Source organism: Rhea americana, unplaced genomic scaffold, assembly GCF_003343005.1.
Source record: "Rhea americana isolate MKP2758 unplaced genomic scaffold, rheAme1 scaffold_87, whole genome shotgun sequence".
In the NCBI taxonomy this organism is placed as follows: domain Eukaryota; kingdom Metazoa; phylum Chordata; class Aves; order Rheiformes; family Rheidae; genus Rhea; species Rhea americana.
This window is the reverse complement of record NW_028187055.1, coordinates 942,157-965,902: the sequence shown is the minus strand read 5'-3', so window position 1 is coordinate 965,902 and position 23,746 is coordinate 942,157. Positions and strand designations below refer to the sequence as shown.

The 23,746-nt window shown below is 40.0% G+C and overlaps 1 protein-coding gene across 3 annotated transcripts in view; it reads right to left on the bottom strand.

Annotated features, from left to right (window-relative positions):
* Positions 1 to 23,746, bottom strand: part of ZNF516 (zinc finger protein 516) — a 102,692-nt gene that overhangs the window by 74,996 nt on the left and 3,950 nt on the right. Inside the window, exon 1 of one of the 3 annotated variants that reach the window (XM_085323775.1) lies at positions 14,900 to 14,922. The exons of 1 other annotated variant lie outside the window; for it this stretch is intronic. The gene's annotated coding sequence lies outside the window, so the exon portion shown is untranslated. Of the gene's footprint in view, positions 1 to 8,286; positions 8,307 to 14,899; positions 14,923 to 23,746 lie in introns of those variants that run through there. One more of the 3 variants, XM_085323772.1, reaches the window with a different exon arrangement.

The window sequence follows — 23,746 nt, the reverse complement described above, 5'->3', positions numbered from 1 at the left end:
ATTTCTCAGTTGCACCCGTTTTCTCATAGAAACATGCCTAGAAAATTCTCTATGCAGGGGCTCATCCAAGGGGTGACCTTGGTGCAATACGGTACCTCCTGCATGAGGGAACTATSACTGTTCTCCAGGAACCCATTTATGATGGTTTTATATAGCTCTTTTATTCCATGAGGATCTCTCATCGCAGGGCGAGCAGAGAAATCRCCAGCTCATAGGAGCTTTAGGCACACTCAAAGCTTTTTTTGTTACAAACTATGAGTCAAATTCTAATCTGAGTCACATGGGTGTCAATCCAGATTTACTGCACTGACTTCAATGGAGTCACTACACATTTAAACAAGTACGAGAAAGGAGATGTCAGCTCTTCATTTTCAAATACAAGGCAGTCATTTTATTTTCCTTATATATTTAGAATTATATCTGTTTGCACCATGAAAGTGCAAGGCTTCTTTTTTAAACTCAGACTGAGTCTGCTATCTGCAGATCAGCTGGAAAATAAGGCCCCCAAAATTATAAGAAAATTCTCTATTTGCTTAGAGCTTCAACACCACCTAATTGATTCAAACAAAGCTCAACAGCAAGTGGACAAATTTACAAAGAAAAAGCCCATCTGGGACTAAGAAAACAAAGATGTAGCTGTGACCTGTAACTTAGGAAATCACCCCAAACCCCTAAGCTGAGCCCCTTTGCTGCAAACTGGTCAAAGCTGGGAAAGCATCCCAAGAGGAGTTATCACGCAGGGCTCGCCTGTGTCTCATGCTCCTTCCCTGAGCACCTGCTACTGAGTGCCGTCGGAGAGACGATGCTGGAGAGCGTGAACCTCCAGCCTGGCCTACTTGAGACTCTCTTTTCATGACTATTAATATCAAATCTTAAGCTACCTGCTACTGCACAAGWAAAGGTTGTAGGCCTCTCTCTGTGTCAGCTCTTGTAGCACAGTCGCTTCTGGGTTAGGGGTAGGGAGTTTTTACGTGTGACCACAGAATTTCAAGCAAGCCTTGTCTTGAACAGCAAGTGCTACAGCCACCGAGTGCACACGGAGCATCTTTGGCAAAGCCATATAAACATACTTAGTCAAGGCAAAGTTGGCTCAGTGCTATTCCTTTGCACGAACATACACGAGAGGTCAACAGCTTTTTCTGTAGAAAAGCTGATAAGTACAACTTTCAAACTGAGAGAGTCAAATAGCACTGGCTACCCAGAACAGCTCTAAAAGAGGTACACATGGCTTCCTACCGCAGCGGCTACCTGGGCCCTTCTGCGTTACAGCTTGCTGTCACGAGGCTTTCAGGGGACATTGCTTCACTGCTGCAAACCCAGAGGATGAACCTGGAAGCACAGTGGTTGTGCTTCTATCAAAYGGACCTCAGCTTCGAATTAAAGCAAAATGCTTATAGCTGCAAGGGAGGGAGAGGGGAAGCAAGGGGAAAAACACCCATTTTATCACAAGAACTTGGCTTTCTTAAGTAACAGAATTTTAAAAGTTATCTGACGTTTTAAAGGGCTTCAACACCCAAACAGCGCTARGTTTCTGAAGTGAATAGTGTACTAGTCCCAAGAAACATGGGAGATCAACCAGCATATTTACACACGTGCGTTCATCTTCAGAGGCTTCCTTGTAAGGCCAACAGTTTCTCAGTTTGATACAGTGAGACTCATCTGTAGAGATGTTGTGGCTAACACAAACAATTTGATTTCACTTCCCAGCAATAGCACAGCCATTATATTATGAATGTCATCAAAAGAAATTTTAATTATTTTCTAGGAGTCACTTGGTAGCTGTTAATGAAGGCAAACTGTTAGGGAAATCCTGCCAAAAAGAAGTAATGACCAGATCCGTATCAGTGCAACAAGGTCTAATYTAACTGAATCACTTAAAGCCATTAAAAAGAATAGGACCCCTCTACTGTGAGCATCTATCTGAACAGTAATGTTAAAGCATTCCTCCTAAGTACCTACACAAGTCTTCAAAATAACATACTTAGAAATCATGAAAYACATGTAAATATTTGAGTAACACAAACAGTAAAGATTTTAAAGACTTTCCCATTTAAATCTCAAATTCTTTTCAATAACTTCTCTTTACAGCTTTTTCAAAACTTAACAATGTTTCCTGGAACCTAAAGTAAAACAAACTGTAGAAATGACGCAAAATTATAGATCTGCACTTTAATTATCATAAGTTAATAATGTTTGTCATCCATACTAACATTGCAAATGAAAACACCACATGCAAATTCTGAGACTTGTTTGCAATAGTTTTATGCACTTTGCCGCCACACCTCTGGGCTGGCAGCTAATTAAGGCAGTGAGTTATGTCTCATGTACTGAACTGTTGCTAGGCTATGTGATACTACGCCACAGCTACTTGTATTGCAGAAGTATCAATTTATATTCCAGCTTAGTTTTAACTACAGTCTGCAACTTTTTGAGAAAGAATCCACATTTCGCATTCATTTCATTAGATTAATATTATTCACAAACCTAAAATGAACTATGTTTCTGTAATACATTAACTTAATTGGAAAGCACAACCGAAAGAACAGTTTGTATCACCTTACATTTCCTTATAAGGCATCTGCAAACCAGAAATATTTAAGYCAGTACGATATCCTTTTGTGATATAAGCACCTAAACTCGAAGGCACAAAACCACAATGTATCTTGAGCACAGCACAAAAATACTGAAATTAAAAGCCATTTCATTTGTAAATGCTTCCTTATTAGAAGAACGCTTATTGCTTCACTGATTCATATTCCCATGTCTCCAGCCTATTGTTCAAGCAAGTGAAACAACCTCTATGCATTTTATAATTAAGTTATCTCCACGTTATTGTTACTGTTCTCCATTGGTGAAAGCCTCAGGAAGAAASACAGCTGTCGGGTGCTGAAGGCACTCCTCGTTTAAAGTACCTTCCCAAACAACAGRGAACAGAGGCAGAAACCAAAAGTTGGTCTCATTCAGCACAATAAAATCTTTCCAGGGAGACTCTCCGCAATARTCAAAATACACATCAAATCAGAGTTCTTTACTCATCAATTCTAGTACCCACAGGAAGACTTCCTAGGAGTGTTACAATTATTTTTATTGAATCACTTTCCTAAAGAAATGTGACCAACAACTGATAAACTACACATTCATGTACAAGGTTTGAATTATTCTCTTAGTGCCTTATGTTTGTTCTTACTTAAGTTTGTTCTAACATTTTTTCAGCTAGCCAAGAAAAGCAAGCAGATGTCAAGGTCAGAAGAAATAGCTGGGTTCCAGTTCTGAGCAACAAAACCCCAGTTTAACAAAATTGAGCAATTTAAATGGGAAACTGGCTTGCTAGTACTGACTGCAGCTTTTCTGTGAATGAAGAAGCAAAATACAGCAGATCTGCCCCTTTCTAATGTCCTCATGTTTCATCACTGAGGAAAAAAGCTTGGATTTGGTCTCTGGAGAAGATCTGGAAGCAGTTGCTGGTTTAATAAAGCATTCTTCTATGAAGCATCTGAGATATAAATTGCAGAGCAAAGTTCTGTTGCTTTCCTAATACTACAGTGCTTGTTCCCAATACAACCTGGAGTCTGCTGTTCAAAGCATTTGTAAGACTGAAATTAATGAAGTGCAAACGCTGCCAGGTCACCAGCGGGCACTGTCATAAACCTCTACGCAGTTTCAGTGGCTTCGCAAGCACTGCCTGGCTTTACACTGGCTGAGCTAGAGCGTAGCTGCCACACTAACATTTTTAAACAAACTCTGTTTGAATTAAAAACCATTTTATGATGTACACTGTTTATTCTGGGTACTACGATAAGAGAGTATGCACAACCATGTGGTCTTAAAATCTGAGCAGCTACAGCAGTGATTCATAGAGGGAAAAAAAATTTCTAGAAGTCATGTATCACTTCAACRTAAGAGCAGCCACAAGAGACCAGACCAATGGTCCAAGGTTAGAAGATGCAAAGTAACTCAAAAGTAGACAACAACTTCTTTCCTCAAGAAGGCGTTTTCCTAACTTCACGCTTTTATTTGCTCTCTTACGCCATGAAGCACATGTCATAACCTCTTCATAAATCACCCTGAGCTGTAACGTTTTACCTTGATAACACCTTGCCAAGCAAGTTCCATGGAGCAAGCGTCTTTGAGAGGTCCGCTCGCTCCTGGGCCCAGCCATATGCGGGCACCCTCCTTGCTTCCTGCATGATTTATGCGCCAACCTGACCTTTTTATTCAGACATGACTCCAACATCATAAACAGTTATGTTTAATACTAGTTTTGAATCTAAGTTAAAACACAAAATGTTAGTAAAACAAAATCTAACTTTAACTTAGATCTAAAGCAACCTTTCAACTGCCTACCTTTAACGCAACAGAGATGTTAAGTTAGTTTTATAATACAGTAAATTTTATATATTTATACACACAGGACACAATAGCTATGCAGATAGACAAAGACTGAAGTGTGAATTGAAAATTTCAAAGTAGCCAAAGAGAGTTAGGCACCTAATCTTAAAGGTTCCTCTGAAAACTTTGGCTGTGCTCTTACATGTCTTCTCATTTGATTTTTTGTATAAGAGAAATCAGATAGTGTAGCGATAAGCATGCAGCAATGCATACCTAGAGAGGAAAAAATACCTAGAGAGGAGAGGAAAAAAGAAAAAAAAAAAAACAACACTCTTATATGGGGGAGGGGAAGAGGCAGGAAGAGAGAAGGAGAAAGTTGCTACAGAGCGAGGTTTTGAAGAAAATATGTTTTTGTCTATCTCTCATAGTGCACTGAATCCATATTCAGCAAACTTTTATTGCTACTTAGAAAATGCCCCCAAAAGTGTCTGAAACCCTTGAACTTCCAGGTATTACCCAGAATGGCTATTTAAATAGATGCATAGTGAATCCTGCTTAAAATTTAATAAGAATTAAATATTTTAGGTTGTCTGAGGAAATCTATGATTTTCTGAGATCCACAATTTGTCCCTACTGAATGGCAATATTATGGGATGTATTTAAAACAGCTATTTTATTAATGCATTTTGCAAAAAGATGTAGTCATAATACTTCAACATGTTTTCTTGTGTACCGCCTGAATAAGTGAGTCACATAAATTACAGTGTATTAAAGTGCCCTGCAAGCGAGAAAGCCTGATCTGTTTCCTTATTCCATATAAAACCATTAAACTGCTCTGGATGGTAAAGTCAGCGTTTCATAATTTAACTCTAATTTAAGGCCTTTGTGCTGCCATTTTTCAGAAAATCTTGCACCTATTTTTTAAAACGACAGAAAAGTAACAAAACACGTATTACTAAAGGTTTATGAATGTATCCATTGTACCAACAATGAAATATGTATAAAGCCAAAATCCATTTTATTTCCACATTACTGTTTTTCCTTCTGCAGAAGCAAAAGATGACCTAAAATGATTTTCCTTTCTGAAACTGGATGCAGAAGGTGGGTTGTGCTATAAATACAGGCTTTTCAGATATTTTTAAAAGTTTTTAAGAACTGAACAAAAAGAAACTTAAGTCATTAACTGAAACCTTATACAAGCTCCAATTCTGCAACACTTACGCAAATGAGTAACTTCACACCGCAAAATAATCTGATTAAGTCCAGTGGGGCTACTCATATTTTCAAAGCTATTCATACGCATGTATTAAGTGTTAGTGGAGTCATGTCACTGTGTTCAACAAAAACTGAAATCAGAGTGAAATTCAGCCTGAAAACTTCATAATTCCTTTCAAAAGGCAACACATTAAAACACTGTATCAAATTTAACTCATCTGCTGTAAGCAAAACAAAAACAAAAAAACTCACAATTTTAAATTCTTTAAAGTTGACATTTCCAATTGATGGGCAAATATTTTTCCAACTCTTAATAGGCTTTGGAGACACTAACTAGGTTACTAATTTAGATGAACACTGTTCAAGTCTCAGTTATCTCTATAAACCGTCACATTTAAGTGCCTAATGAGGAGAGCCTGGTTTTCAAAGTGCTTATTACTGCAGTCCTGTTGCCTGCAATGGGATTTCTAACTACTCAGCTCTTCTGAATGTGGGAACACTTAGTATCAGGGCACAAGACTGTAGATGTAGGGATCCATACTTAGGTCTTCCAGATTTTACAGCTTTTGTCTGAGTAAGTAATCTGTGCACTGTTCACGCACAAAACTAGAAATTATGACGCAGTAGAAGAAAAAAAAAACACACTCCTTTACAGAGAATCATACGAACGGATGCCAGTAGGTGTCAAGAGCTTTGATCTTCTTTTGAACAGACAACGCTCATGCGGTGAATGCAATGGCAGAAACATTCTTAACCCTCCAAATATATTCAGCCAACATTACAAGATGCCAGTGCCTTCTCAACAAGTATTAAATAAAGGATGACTTGACCAAAGAAGTCTTTGAATCCTTCCTAGGTTACTTTGTTGTCCAAGCACATATCGAAACCTCCACGTCATGTTTTTCCCCTCTATCTGTGGATGGTATTCTCTACAGTTCAGACACAATAAGCTGCAGTTCATTTTTCAAATGTGGAATCAATACTATTAAGTGGAAATGTGKTTTTTTTTTCCTTGTATGAATGCTTGTAACCATTATTGAATCATTTCTCATCTGCTATCTTGCATAACGTCAGTGTTTGTTCTTTCAAGTGTTTTCTTTATTTTTGCTGCATCTCCACCTTCAGAACCTGTTTCCAGACTTGGTTTTGGAGGCATTTACTCCTAGCAGTACTGTAAAATCATTTCTTTGGGCTGCTCATTTTGTGCTATGCTAAACAAATGAAAAAAGCACACCAAACAAGAAAAAAACGCTTCCTGATATTCTTATTGATTTTCTTCTCCTCAATTTTAGGGTGTTACTGAGTCAGCTCCCAATTAAACTAAGACGAGAAAGTTAACAGAAAACTACTTGTATCTTGCAAGCTATTAAGTGTTGAGAATGTTTATGTTTTCATTTAGAAGAACTACCTGTTATCAATACTTCAGCCCTTTCAATCACTTATTCCCTGGCGTAACACACCCATAACTGAAAGACTGATCAATACAAGTTTGATAATCACCAAACATAAATTGCCCGTTTATCATATCGATCAGCAGCTTTTCCATTCGCAGTAGTCTGAGCGCGCAGCAGTCGCTTGGCAGTATCAACACTGCGCTGACAGACAGAGAAGCCGGCTGGCTTTCATGTAGCAACATGTCACTAGATACCGTGTCCATCAAAAGTTGACAGTTTGGCAGATCAAGCTCTCTCTGCCATAATGTCGTAATGACTTCAGCTCACTTCTCCACAGTACCCAAAGGCTGTGATTTCATCAGCTATCCAAGTCTCTCTTTCCAAGAACCAGACTCTGTTTCTTAAGATTTGTGACAGCTCTATGTATTTCCTTAAAGTTTCCTAGCAGGCATAACAGGAAGACTAAGAAACATGATGCTGTTATTACTTTGCTTACAATTTATATGTGTAACAGAAGTTTCATTTAGCGATTGAAATTTCAAGTTAAAAAATGCAAACAGCAACAAGTTTCAAATACCTCAAGCTAAAGAACAGAAACAAAAGAAGAAAATCTAATAAAAGCCACTGGAATGGGAAACTTTGGAAGCCTAAGCTAGCTAGGGTTGCAGAAAATTCTAATTGAAAGTTAAAATGGCAGCATTAGACATTAAGAGATTTACTTTTCTCTGCCGAGGACACAAAACACGAGTATTAATCAAGGAAGCATGCYGTGCATCAGAAGCACTGAAGAAAAKCCTAGCTTTCATTCAGCTCCACCTGCTGAAGGAGTAAGATGAAGCCAGCTGTACACACTTAGGATAAAACTGGAGAAAATGTGTATGGCAGGACCAGGGGGTAATAATACAGTGTCAACAAACAGAGATAATTCAGATTATTTTCCCAGTTATTCAGACACTGCAACTGGGGCAACAATCGTGTCATTCAACAACTGAAATGAAACTTCTGCCAAAGTTTTGATAGAAAAACGTTAAAAGATCTACACTTCACTGTACTACTATTGCAACAGGACAGATATCTTCTCTTCCCCTGCCACCTCCCAACATCCTAAGGTTTTCTCAGCTTGTCATCATAACTAGTTAAGTATATTAATTTCTTTCTTTTAAACTTGAGTGGAACAGAGCAGATACATCAAACCTGTCCTTCTGAAGAAAAATAAAGACTCAGAACTGAGAAATCAAGACATRGGTTTCTAAATGCAATTTCTGTTTTTCACAGGAAACATTTTCTTCTTGTAAAGTCATAGCTAAACCTACACTTCTTGTAAAGCGTAGGTCACAAAGCTACCCACCTGAAAGCAAAGACTGGGGGAGAGGAGGCAGTCTTTCCACCAGAAGACTTCAAAGCATTCCCCAACTCAAACAAAAATGTCGCAACACTTCTGGCTGAAGGSAGCCGCAGCCGTATCGCCTGCCCTGCTTCCTGGGCATTTAAGGGGCTTCACATCACCGCGCTTTTCACTGCCTCTCCACCAGGACGCTGCCTTTCGTGTGGCACCTACCACTGCCGTGATGAGCTGAGACAAGAAGACGGGGGGACACGGCTGTTTTATAATGCATTCAGTTGCTCTCCGGAAGCCTGATCCACACGGCTTGGAAGGATGGATGAGAAATGCAAAGCATAGCACTAGGCACTTGAGCAGCAAGCAGTTTAATGACAAGCTGCACCAAAATACACTATTTTGAATCACTTGAAATACCTTCYAGGCTGTGGAGTCAGCATAAACCAAATGATGCTTTCATTTCATTTTGTATCACTGCAATAGCTACATCCTATATTCAGAGGAAAAAAAAAATAACGCGATCTTATATTTACATTACGTTTAAAAAAAAATAAAATCAACTTCTCAGATAGTCAGTTAATAGTTTTTTTAAACCAAATAAGAAAAACAACCCTCAGGAAAAATTTGTATAAACTACATACATCACTAGAAGGGATCTATATATAAATACAGAATGGTTACATTTTAATCCCCTGCCTTAATAGACAGATCTTGTTAATCTGAAGTAGTATGCAAACTTTTTGTTGTTGTTTTTTTTTGCAATAACTGCAATACCGCTCCAGATTATTACATCACTAAGATAAYAAACCGTATGAATTAACTCAAACATTCATTTGCCATGATGTACTTGTAACTACTACAGGACCCCCGGCCCTAGTGTCACTATGCTCACAGTGTCAGAAACCACAGAAAGAGTAACTAATCACAGGGCAACTAAATCTAACCGTACCTGCGTAATTACATAGCCTTGGCCATACCACATTTATGAGCATGCCTGCCAGCCTGGTACATCCTAACCAAATCCTTTCCTTCTTGCCCTTGCAAAGCCATACAGGACATCTGGCAAGCTAACGAAACCTCTCAGCACACCTCATCTTCACAGGTTTTGGTGTCACAACCACAAAAGGAACAAAACAYGGAGACTAGAAAAGAGCTCTCTGTGCATCAACTACACCACTCCCTAGCAACCCTCTCCTCAAAGAAAGGGTACATCAGGCTGAGGAATGGACCAGGACCAAGATTTCTGTTACAGAGATCTGTCCACCGGTCATGGTAAGGTGTCTTTTCTGTGCCCAATTGGATAGTAGGGGGAAAAAAACAAACAAAATTGGAAAAAAAAAAAAAAAAAACATACACACGCTACTTCTGGCTGGGCAAGAGGGTGTATTTATTACCCTCTGAAGATGACCTTGGAGTTTGAACTTTGCTTTCAACCCCAGGAAGTTCGTCTTTCATGGAATAGGAAAGCTTCTACGTTCCTGTGTGTCTCTAGATATTGAAAATGTGATCTAGTGAACCCATTCATCTTGCTTATGAGCTTACTGTTTACACATTCCCACTGAGATCATACAAATAGGCAAAACTGCCAGTCTATGAAAAAGAAKGGAGACTTGGGTGTACTGGACATTGCAGTGAGAACTGTTTTGAAAATGTTAAAACATCATTTTGGACTAGCCTAAACTTTTCAAACTTGCTTATACGACTTCCTTCAGCTGGAACTTTCTAAACCACCCTCATCTTGTATTTAAAACAAATACACACAAACCCTCACGTACATCCCATAAAACCAATACTGAAGTATCATCCTCTGATATGTTTTTAAGGAAGAAGAGTTATTTTTTAATAAATAATTCTCACTGGCTTGTTTCCCTCCAAGTCTTCCCAGYGCACACTATAGGAGAGAGTCATTTCTGCAGTGACACCACCAATCCCCAACGAGCACATGCAAGCAGGCAACGTCAAAAAAAATGCTTCCTTTAAGGGATGCAGGAGGGAAATTTTTGGCAGAAATACATTTGTGTAGAGGTGACGGCAAGGGAATTGGGGAGGAGAGCCCCAGCCAGCCTGACTGCACCTGGCTCTTCCCTGCTTCGCTGCTTGTGCCACCCCACTGGGGCACCTGGCGGGGGGGACAGAACACACCTAAGGTTGCTAGTGGTATGTTTATTTAGAACATTGTTTCATCTACCTAAATCAGCATTTTAGCTTTCCTAATCCTTCTTTCACCCTTTCCTCATTGCAAAAAGCCCCCGCTGCCGCTACTCAGGTTCCTGGTTCTCGTYGCAGACCCTCTTTGCTAGCCTGCAGGTTTCCGGGTGCAAACACTGGTTAAGACCTGAGCCCCCAGATCCGCAGCAGCCTGTACACTGCTACTGCGCTGTATACGTAACCATGCTTTTAAGTTGGACAGGCATAAAACATTCAGGCAGGTGTCATTTTGAAGTTGACAGTGTCTCTTAGGGTGAGTGCAACGCTATCATTTGGGCTGCCTGAGACTCTTCTCACTGAGCATAAATTACAAGTGACTTTGGGAATAATACTGAGCTCCTGAGCTTCTCGAAAAATACAGCCAGGAGGGAGCTGTAAGAAGTCGGACACTTTATAGATACGAAAACGAAATCTGAGCTTCAAGTGCTAAATCTAGCACTCAGGGACACTGTGGATTTGTGACACTTCCAGGAGGACTCTGAATACATAAACTAATGGATGGATTATGCTGATCCAGAAATGCAGCAGTTCTGTGCAGCAGTCAGACAAGCTGCTTCTCCTGCTACTTAGTGCAAATTACTTGTTTTTTCTCCACAGTTATGAACACYCCAAAGAGAAGTAGTTTCATCTCTTAAATAAACAAAGCAAATATTTGAAATTTAAAATTAGGCAATAGTGAATTGTTAATTGCCTCTGAAACTAAACCCCTCATTGTACAAAGTGACCCACACRAGCAAATCTTTACAGTCAGTTCAATAGGTTTCCAAGTGGCCACTAGCATCTGCCTACATGGATCAGCTCGCAAGATTAAGGACAAGTGTTAAATTACAAGCTTTGTATTTGTGGCAAGCATGTTCATTAAAAAAAAAGGGGGGGGGRAAGAAAGAAGGAAAAAGAAAATAAATGATTAAAAAAGAGGTAGATCCATTTTAATAATAGAAGCATGGCAACCCCATCCAAAAACTTCAAAATCTATTGAATTTTTAGCTCACTTTAATATTAGTTCAAAAATATCAAATCAGTAACATCCTTTAATGTTTAACAAAACAGCTACATTTGTCCCCAGCTAAACTCTACCAGCACTGGAAATGAACCAGASATTAATTTGGTTCAACGAATTTGGCTTTTAACCTGGACAGTAAAATTTACTTATATAAGAGCTCAGATCTCAACTGGCAATGTAAAGCTGCCTTAAGGTACACTCTGGTTCTAGCCAGCACCACATATCCACCTTTATAGCTTAGAAATAAATCTGTGATATTTTTTTCATGTGTACTGGCATATACTACCATGTTTACATTACCAAAAATGAACACAGATTTGCAAAAATTTCCATTACGAAGCTTGCGAATATATAACCTCAGAAATATAGAAGACTACGAACAACCTACTCCCGCAAAACTGGAGACAGTTAAAAAAGGAAAATCTTTTGTTCTTTATCAAGMCAAGAGAAGCAGAAATACTGAACAACTGCAGGGTTCTTAAGTCACTATTAAATTGCATTCTTGCCTTTGGCATTAACTGTAGTGTACGCYTACTGCTATTCCATCGAGCAAGTCCATTTCTTTAACAATATTTAACAAGGCATGCTTTTGTCATATTCAAGCAACTAAAAAAATATACAGAATCTCTGTATCTGCCTGAAGATGGCACGAAGACAATATTGTCTTRATTTCCCCGGTACCTAAACTTCAAACACGTACTATTTTTGTCTTAACAACTGGCTTGTATTTTAAATCAAATAAGCTCACAGAATTTGCACTTATTTGCCCTGCACACAGAGTGGACCAACTCTGCCAGACTTACACCTCTGAAAGCAAGGGTTAGTCTCTGCACTCAAAACGATACAAGCTCCTAAAGCAATGCAACTTTCATCACTTTCTGACCAGCGCGTAGTAGACTYTACAAAAAATATTGAAGTGTCCACAGTATATGACACCACTTTTCTGCCATCTGCATTGCTCAGAAAACACATAAAAGTGAGTTTTGCATCGGTGCATATTAACTATACCATACAGCTCTTACTAATATATTATGAAAACCAAAAAGTCCCCATTGGCATAAAAGGCAAAGCATCTTTGCACTGAAGGGGAAGTGCATGAATAAGGCCTTATCACCTAGCAAGCGCTGCACTCATACAAACACATCCGTGCTATCCCGCAAGACAAACTTTCTCCCTGGTTGCTCCTGTCTCTCCCAGGACTTTTCACCGTCAGACTTTACACCTCCTCTGTAAAAGATACCTGAGGGACAGCATACAGATGAGTCATCTTCATTTTCCCAGGTAATTAGGAGGTTAATTCCTTGGACAACACAGATGTGCTGGCACTAGACAAGCACCTGGGCTCCTGCAGAGGACGAGCAGAGCAGCACCCTGCGCGACGCTGCATCCCAGGAGCCATGGGATGGTCCAGATGGAGGCCGTGCTCCCCACACAGACCCATACCAGCCCCCASGAGAGCAGAAAACGCTTCCGCAGTGCAAACGCACACACGGCACTCAGTACCAGAAAGGCTGTTGCCAACTTTCTGCCAAGTGTTGTAGCTACACAGTCAAACGCCAGCTGAGGATCAAATGCTGAAGTTGGCTTCCTTCTTCTCCCAAAAGTGTACAGTAAATGTAATTGTGATAACTTGTTATTGCAAAGAGGGTTATGATAATTAACAGACATTTATTAGCATTTAACTTGACGGCAGATATGCTCTGAAGAATTTTAATGACCCATTAATGAATCCATATAACCATATGCACACACAGAAGATACAATCAAGGCCAGGACTGACTCTGGGTGTTTGCACACCACCCAGAACAACAGAACTAGATAATYGTTGCTACTGGGTGCCACTATCTGACAATAGTTATAATTTATCAAGACAATATAGTTAGTCTTTTGTAAGTCTAAAGCACTGAGCTTGTGTCGGATAAAAGCTGACGCCAGGTGTGTTCCCATGCACCTTTACCTGATCCTCATATTGTGGTCTGCTTTATAGCATGACTGTTACTAAAAGAAACTGAGTAGTTTTACAAAGAACCTGCCAGGAACAACGTTTGTCATTTTTTAAGAGAGCGTAACAGCTTAATATTTTAAGCACTGTTAAGGAGATACGATGAGGTCATGCAGTAGTTTCTTCTTCTAATCCTCTATAGTTTTGATCAGAGTTAAGGTAGTGATGGTAAAAGCCATGTAGAGATAATGCACGTTCAGGTCAGATTCATGAGTATTCACAGCAAAGACAGATATGAACAAGACGCTTCTCTATTATATACATATATATATATATTCTTTTTTCTAAATGTCTGGGATTGTTGATACACATTTTTGACAAACCTAGATAGTTCTAACAAACTCTATCCATTCATAAGAAATTGCTTCCTTTTCTCGGGAAGTTTGTTGCCAGTGCTAAAAATTAATCTGCCTTAGGTGACTGTTACCAGACCACCTGCTGTTCTCCAACCCTCCTCTTCCAACACCCTCATTTCTCAACATAGCCCCATTCTTCTCATAGAAGAATGCCCTTGCAACACCCTGATTGCTCCCACTTATTTCCTTAATGCAAACCTGCTCCACTTCATATTCCTCCTCCAAAAACTCACATGTTCAACATGCCACATCTACCCACTCATGCCAAGTCTCTACCACATTCAGGTTTTAACTGTTGATACCGTATCATGTTCAGAAGCACACGAGGGCCAGGAAACACAGTAAAGCAGATATGGAGGACAGAGGCAGGAAAAGGATCTATGATAAACTAAGTGACTTGTACAGTGGGATCCAAGTGTTAAGGTCCTTAAAGTAACTATACAAAAACCCTCTGCATTACCTCACACCGGCATAAACAATTGCTCAGCCCCCCTCTTCTCTGCCTGTTTCCTATCTCCTCTCCTTACTCCCCCTACTATTATTTGTAMTGAAATTTTTCACAGGACCCTTGGTGATGGAGCAGTGTCACAAAGCACTACACACTATACAGACACCAGCTCTCTCTCCATCCTGCTCATACACAGCTCTTAGCATTCCCAGAGTCCTTCTCGTGCTGCTGCAGGGATGCCCAAGAGAACGAGGAAGGACTGCAGGAAATAAAAATTAAGATTTTAGTTACACCGTTTTAAGCCATCCCTGGCAGTGAAATCCTGTAACTCTATACCGGGCACAGTGAATGAAGGGTTCCACTGCTGCCACCTCAGCCTTGCTGCTCCAGAAGGAAAAATACCACGATGAAAGGCGCAACACAACTTCTGTTACCTTAGACAGATTCCTGCCATGGTGACTTCAGATGAAAAGAAGAACAAAAGACACCCATCTATGGAAACCAAGTGTCTCTAGGTACAGAGAAAACCCGTTCTCTGCCCTACATGGATGTTCTCTGGACATCCACTAATCCTCCTCAAACATGTATTTTTTTTCTCCTGTTACCTCTGGGTAGCCTTGTTACATCCTTCCGTCTTTTAAAGTTGTGTTCAGCTTCTCATCGCCTGCTCGTTTTCTGCGTTTTCCTCTTCTCTAGCTTTCACACTGGCTGCTGCCCACAGCAGCTCTTCACTGCCTCTATTGAGATGGATGCTGATGCCAGCTGCAAAACAGCTGAGAGGACTTTAGGAGTCAACTAGCTACTCTTGGCACCGCTTCCCTACCCCAGACRCAAGGTGTAACCTTGGGGGTGCAGTTACACAAAAGGTGATCTATTCGTCAACAAAGTTCTCAGAGTGGCTGTAAGCCTGCAGGAGAAAACTCTGAGTTATATTAGTTAAAATACATCAGACTCTAAAGGCATGAAAGCAAAGCAAGGGTGATTGCTTAAAAAGTATTTTTATGGCTTCTCTTTAAAATTATTTATATGCATTTTTTCCATATCCATATACTCCCCAAACTTATACAAATATTTTCCTTTCTAAAGATTGCAGGATAAATATAATTATTGTGGAATAATCCACGATCCACACCTGGAAACTTCATTTTGGATATTAGAATGCAAAAGTGGAATTTAAGCCTTTTACATACTGCTGTATTCTCCAAAGAGCAAAACACATTCAGCAAAGTAGAATAAAACAAATTTGTAAGAACAGCAACAATCTGCTTCACGTCTAGCATCCTCTTAGCTAGCAGATTCTCACTTCTGATCACTTCATCCTTTACTCTTGAAGGTTACGCAGTGTTCGGTTGAAGGAAAAGCGTGTCCAGATCGATGCCCTAGGAGAGCGGACTCAAACCAGACCGGACAGAGTTTGCCCTCCTGCCACTGCCCCAGCCYGCTCAAGGCAGCTCTTCCTTTACCATCGCTCATTATGCTCTGCCTCATCTCCCACCCCGGGAACTGCAAAACTCGCACGCTGTACCCAAAAGAGCAGTGTTAAGAGGATAACCATTTATCTTTCTCTGCCCTCTGGTGATGCAAGCCTTGACCCCAGGACACCAGTCTCTCAGCCCGCAGGAGGCTTTCACAAGCTTTTTGCAAGGGGAGAAAAGGAGATAGGCTTTAAAAAGGGTAAGGAATTAGCTTAATTTCTTACATCTCGAGGACCCCTTTTCTCAGCCTGCCAGACTGGCCAGTCCCCTGTGGATTACCCATTTAACTAATATCTTCCATTCTCCTTTCAAACCAATTCAGCACTTCCCCTCTTACACTTCTTGTTCTCCTCCTCATTTTCCCTCGGAGTCACGGAAAGGAAAACAGTTAGAAGGCTTTCCACCAATGTTTTTCCACTACTCTAGATCTAGCTAAAAAGCTGCAGAAGTTTTCCTCATCTGCCACTTCATTGCATTTCACTTGGCAAGTATTGAAAAACCAATAAATGTCACTAGGCTATCTCAACCTGTACACAAGCCCAAAGTAGCAAAAGGTGTGAAAGCAACAGCATCTCCTGAGTTAGATAGCAACAGATCAGAAAAATGTCTAAAAGACTCCTTCATGACTCTCATCTTTTAGGAAGATTTGGAGGGAAAGTTCTGGTTTGCAATGCTATGCCCAACTTAGAGACAAACACGTGACCTGCCATATGTGTAGGTGGCAATTAAAAGATTTTGTTACGCACAGGAACATGCGAAGAGAGTTCATTTGCAGATTAAATACGACACACAAAAGCCGTCCATCACATACTGCAGCTCCCCTTCGCCTAAGGGGGCCTCCGTGGAATGTGTCTCCCRTATCAGGGGACTAATCCCCCTTCTACACCGCGATGAAAAAGGGCAGTGGTCACCACCACAACTTTCTTAACCTTCGCACAGTCATGCCTCTCCCTCCCACGTCATGTATATTTTTGTGGTTAAAAAATGCACTAAGATCTTCACCAAAACAGTAAGAAACGTAAGAGCAAAGAATGCAGCAGCAGACATTTAAAATTAAGCACTTAAGTGGCCTGCATGAATTTTACAGATTATGCTATTGCCTTTGCTCTATTTTTCAGCTCATTTACAAGCCAAGCCATGCCTTTGCAGTGCCCTGGCCCCTTAGACATCCACTTCACAACATTAAAACCCGAAAGAGGAGGCTTGTCACACCTAGAAGATAGTTTTGAGCTCCGGATGTTTGAACCACAGGTACCTTTTCTTTCTTTAAGTGCATGAAACTTCAAACTGTGAAATATTAGCAACCTTAGCCTTTTGCACTACTTACTTTCATGGTACAAATACATGGCAACCTATAATCCCTAATCAACCTAGAAAATAAATGACTGATAAACCAATCTTCTTGTAACCCCATTAACAGATTCTGGCTTCAGTATCAACAGGGTAATTTGCTGAGACTATTTTTAATCCCTACTGCTAAATCATTAATCCCATAACTTCCACAAAGTATTTTTTCCTCTAAATTTACCCAAGATTTATCTGCAACTTTGCAACTCATTAAAAGAAAAATAGATAAAAATGACATTTGCAAATATACACTTGCTGGCATGGAGAAGTGAGAGACTCCAATTACTTGGTCGATCCCTTCAAAGCCACTACTTTCTAATTGGAAGGAGTCATTCAGAAATGAAGCCGTGTGTCTGGCAAGTCATTTGACACCTGGTATGTACCGTTCATGATAACATGAACTATCTAATAGGCTTGCCACAAAGAGAAGTGGTGAATTATTTCATCGTACCACTTGCGGTCATGGTTCTCTCCACTAAGATCAGTTTGAACTTAGGAGGATCAGCGTTATCAACAATAATTGTAATGTTTTCTCAAACTGGCATTATAACATCCAAGTATCACTATTAATGTCAATATAAATAATGCATTGAAGATCATAGCTTTCATTACAGAGGTAAAATTCATTGGAGAGGGGTGAAGGAAAGCAAACAAACAGACCAAATCTAATTGAAGTATTTATTTATAGTTTTCTTACAGCTTTTCTCAGAACTGATGAACACCCTTCTCTAAAATGGTCTCAAAATAAGCATTTGCACAGCCATTAAACGCACTGTCAAGAAAGTATTCTGCTAATTAACTACGAGTTCAGTTTTATACAGAATACTGCAAAGGAGCCGATGTGGAAGTACCTAAGACTGGTAGTTTATTCAAGGATATATCAATGTGACAGCATAACAATCTGGAGGACAGACCCTTGATTTCATCTAAGCAGCTACACACTGGAAGAAAAGCTATAGTTAACATTGGAAGAGCAGTGTTTACCATTCCTTTCAACTTCTATAAATCACAACATTAGCCTTTTCCAATTGTTATAAATTAGTATTCAAATATCATATTGAAATTAAGAGCTAAGTAGTTTTTAAGAAGCATAGTTATAGACACTTAACGTCTGAATAACCTTGTTGGAATATTTTTCCTTTTCGAGGTAAAAAGACAGGCTTATACAAGACAGATGGTGAGCAACTGGTATCTCACCAAGGAGTGCCACTGGCTGCTGGAACTCCTCACACAACGCACTGTATGGAGCTAACTTTCAATTTACTGCAGGTCTCGGGATCTCTGATTAAAGCTCCATCTCCTGAAACCAAGAAATCCAAAATATGCATGCTTACCACTGCAAAGTGGGGAGGGAAAAAAAAAGTCTAAAAAAAAGTGCAAGTTCTAAGGGCTCAAAAACCCAAGGGAAAATCAAGAAATCAAGTAAGTCAATGTTTGGTGGCCTGATTCATGGTTTTATCATATTTGTGGCTGCTAATACTGGTACTGGCTCACCAATACAGATGCCTCACAGTCTACTCCAAGGGAAGCCAGAATGCGCTGATTAAAATAGGCAAAGTTTGTGACAACTCTGAGGGYGGAAGAAAAAAAGTCTCTCTAAGCACATCCTCAGCCCCCAAAGGAGCAGCTCCGGTCTCAGCCAGCAGAGACCACAGCACCTCTCCCCGCACTTCTCAGCGGCACGTCGTGTCCGTGGCTACTATTCGTAACTCCTCTCACAAATCATTTCAACATTCAGAGCTGAGCTATTCCTTAAGGAAACTATTTCAGAAGGGAAAAAAATTGCTTACTCATGAACCTGGTATCTCTGTAACGCTGAGGCAAAACAGCTAAAGACACAGTAACATTACACAACATTGAAAGTATCGTTTATTGTACTAGACRGCTGAAAAAGCACATTCTGAAACATTAAATGTGACTTGTTGTCAGTGCATACAATATGGGTTAAATGCTGCCACATGGTGAGTGAACACACGTTACCCTTTTTAAAAACAAAGAACATGAAAATGTCTTTCGTAAGCCTATTTTAAAGAAATAAATGTGATCATTTGAAAGCTAAGCAGCAATTCTGACCAAAACACTTGTGAACACCTCAGTTTCCATCAGTCTCCCTCTCTGCAATTCCTGAAAACTAATACCACTTCACTGCTTACCATCTTCTAAAGCAGCAAAGGAAAAAAAGTAACTATTAAGGCAGCTTTATCACTGTAGCAAGCAAACATGAGCATTTCCATACAGTATAAAAACAGTGACAAGCCAACCCACTGCGCTTCCTTTCATTTACCTGTTAAAAAAAGTGTGTGTGTGTTTGGAGGACATTAAAACTGGCTGACATATGATCTGATTTGCAGCAAATCTTGCAGCCGGAACAGCCCAATGCAGAGGTCTCGCTTGCTCTGCACCCCCACCAGTTACGTCATGATACATACAGTGCCAATAGATTCCCAAGCAAAACAAAACAAAACAAAAAGAAAGAACCAATGCAAGCATCTATGACATAAATTTAGAATAGCTGGAGCAAACACTGTTGGTTTGGAAACCTGACTGCACTTCTGTGCAGAGTATTTGTTTTTATCCTTATATTATAAACTAAACATGTCAAGGATTCTAAAAATAGCTACAAATTGTAATTACATATGCTTTGTAGTTTCTATTTCACTTTGAAATGAAGATTAAAAGCTAGATCATTTTAGAAACCGTCCTTAAAAATTTGGGGAGCCACAAAATTATCCTACTTTGCAATTTGGACTACACTGCTGGAAAACATTTCCTTTGAGACATAAATAGGACAGCCATAACATGAGGATGCAAGCTCCAACACCACACACAAGACGGCAAGAAAATGGAGAAAACAAAAAGAAAACAAAAAAACTTTCATAGAGATCCTAGGAGTGCCTGATTACTCAAGTAATACTATAAGCTTTAATTAGGAGTTAAGTGCTGTGTGCTCAATTCCACCCCACATACAGCCCTATAAATTCAGAGTAACTCTACTGAAGTTATGCTGGGTTTACGTTGCTTGTACAACAGCAATGTCTGGCCTATGGCTTCTATACCTGTCCACAATTCAGCAGGGATTCTGTGAATAAGTGTTAACTATATGATATTCTGCTGATACGAGTTTCTTCTTAATAAGTGCTTATTTTAATGAAATRTTAGCAAAAAAAGTGGGGGGAGGTTAATAGTCATCTGGACCTAAGTAATTTTGAGTCCACAATGAAAGCCTCTGTTCATTCATGYTATAGGATTTTATACAGTTGACAACACCTACTTCAGTAACAAATCTAAGCATGTGACTTTATCACCACGTTTATAGCCACTTTCCCAGTATCCCTGTGCAACACACAGTATTCAAAATGTTAGCTCACAACTGAGAGAGGCAGTAAACAAATGAATTATCTTACACCAGTTAAGTGCTACTGCTATAAAATACCTGCTAGAACTTATTAGGCAATAAAYAGTTTGGCAGCAACTTGAGATGCGCGTATTGTCCATCCATGCACTAATTTAATCTCCGAACATATGCCTAATACCCTGAGTCTGTTTGCATAAGAACTGTTGCCGTAATACAGCTTCTGGAATGTAAAGAGAAACTGCTAACATGAAATGTGTAACAATGTCAATGCAGCTCTACAGATAACTAAGAAGTAAACAACATCAAAAAATGAATAATCAAGGTTGAGTAATCGTTGCATAAATAAAAAAAAAAAAAAGCTCAGTGGCTTCAAATAGCAAAGCAGGTTCAGCAGATCAGGAGAGAGAACATTTGCTGACTAACAGGTAATGAAAGTAAACATTTGCACTGAAGTCATCACCCTAATGAAAGCAATGGCAATGTTAACTACCTGGACCATAATCCACCAGCATGTTTTAAYGGAGACTTGCTAACACAGAATTTACTAAAATCACTTTTCCTGGAAAAGGAAAGGAACTGTSACTTACTTTTAATATAAGAATTATGAACAAAAAAAAAGTTGCCCTTTGTTATGTCACTGTAACTCCAAAATACTGTATTCTGATGCCCACAGAGTTACTGTGCAGTTACAGTGGATAACTGAAGAAAACAGAATTTTGCCTTAAGTGATTGAGTCATAACAGCTTTATCCTAGCACTGAATTGTATAAACATTTGCAGCATGTAAAATGTCGGCTTTGAAAAAGCAATGTTGCTCTAAGGTTCAAATATTTATACTGCAGCTATCTAATCAAATAAACGTGGCTTTCTGCTGTTTTTTGCCATTCAGTGATTAATTATCTGGATGAAGTTTATGGCTTCAGAAAAACAAAGAAGAACAATGAAGTAAGTTTTAGTAACTAAATTATCAATATGCTTAAGGATTTCAGTCTCTGCTACTCAGATATAGAGGACATAATTCCACCCTGAGATACCCTTATGCATCTCCTGGGAAAGTCATTGGGAGCGATAAGCCTGTTTATTAGGAGACAACATGGCATTCACAAGCAACAAGTTGATTTATGGGAAAGCTGTATACCCTCTTACCCAACTATTATGAAAAACAGTAGTTAATTTCCTCAATTTCTGTTTCTATGCAGAAATCTAATGTCCATTCAGGCTTAGAGGGCACACATTGCAAATTCATACTTGTGTCTCAAAAACTTATACCAGCACATTTCACAAGCAAAATTTGCAAGCTCAGACAAGTTCCTTCCTGCAAAATGCAATCACTTTGTATTTCAGCTTTCTATGTCGAAGACTTTAAGAAACAACATGGTCAAACACAGTTCTCCTGTTAAGAGTAGGTATCTACAGACTTCGCCACTGATCTCACAAACGGTTATGCAGTTGCCCATTTTACATACTGCATGTGGTCTCAAGGAAATCCAGAAGTACTTGGCTAAGYATGAATTTAAATCTTTATAGAAGTGAGGTCTTTCAAAGTTATTACTGACTGCTCAAAGTTATTACTGACTGAGTGGGACTAGGCCTTTTATAAGCATGCTAAAATATAAATCTCTCAGTCAGTCCAAGGGATCTCAGTCTAAAACTCACCAGTTGAGATCACTGGTGACTATAAACTGGTTAACTCAGCTTAAGTCACCAGCATGTCAAGATCTTAAATATATTTATATCCAAATAAATAGACTATTCACAATTTACAAGAGTTAGCAACTCCACAAWTCATCTAATTTCACTCTTCCAGGTTGTCCCCCACAGTATCAGCTACACATGCATCCACATCAAGATACACGTTGAAAGGTTCCCATTTTGCAGCTAATTGAAGCAAACTTCCCTGCTTCTGAAGCAGATCTGTATAGTGTTAAAATACCTTTGTTTGCTAAGATGAAGGACGACCGCACTTAAATGCGGTTAAACAGGCAGAAATTCAGAATGATGGCATCATCATTTTCACCTCTTCAGCAAGTACTTTTGTACTGATAATTGGTATTATTAAATCTTGGTGACAGCAGGCTACTACAACCAACTACAAAAACATATGAAGAATCTAATTTTTAGAGCAAAGACATTAGTCACTGTCACAGGAAAACTTTATTCTAKAAAAGTTAAATGTCACTGTTATTGCTCCATCCCAGCCAGTTACTTTGTTACTGAGGTCACTTGCAAATAACAAGAGGTAGCTTTCATGTTAGTGATGTAAGCTCTTTTCTTTTCTACCATGTACAGAGAAACAGTCGTTCATTTCATATAGGGACTGCATGCAGTTCTCAATGCGTGTTTTATCACGTAGAGCATTTTGGAAGGTCACACTGAGCTTAGAAGCCATGCTGRTACCACTGCTTTCTATATACGTGTTGGATATCCTTCTGTTACAACACTCATTAAGCATCGTCAAAAATAACATCATCTTAGAASAATTTTTCTCTCTCTTTCTTTTCTTTTTGTAAGCACTGCAAATTAAACTAACAGTTTAGAGAGCGGTTTATAAAGCCTTATTATTCACACAGATCAGGTAGCACTTCCCAGCTAACTAGCTATCACTTCTGTATCACRGGGCTTTATAAGAACCGAAGTCTCGAAAATTAACCCCAGGAAAGAGTCRTTAGAGGTAACTGGAAAAAATAAATGATATCACTAACTATAAAGGTGTGCACGGTGCCAGTAACGCCCAGCAAAGCAGCTCTCCACACAAACCGCTTTATTATACGCGGAGTATTCAAGATGGCTATGGCAGTTACTCTCGCGAAACTGAAGATGTCTCCTTGAATAACTGAACGCCAGAGGTGCTCCTACACAACTTCAGCTGCCAGTTTCGCTGGGGGGAGAAGCTCCGAAAAACACCCTTGCCACCTCCCCTCCGCAYGGGACACAGCGCGCCCAGGCACGTGCGCACGGGCCTAAGAGCGGAGCTTATTTCGGGTTTTGCTGTGACACGGCTGCAGGACGTGCCGACAGAGAGCAAAGCGACAGCCCTCGCAGAAGGGACCACACTCTTCCGCGCCGACGGCCCGGCAGCCTCGCCTCGCCGCGAACGCGCAACTTCCGAAGCGCGCTGCTCCGCCCGCGCCTTCGCCCTCGCTCCGCGCCGCGCCGCCCCCGCCGCGGCCCGGCCCCTAAAACGCTTCAAACACAGGCGCTTCGGGCTCCGCCGCGCCCGCCCGCGCACCCCCGGCACCCACCAGCCCAGGTGCGCGGAGGGGGACGGACGGACGG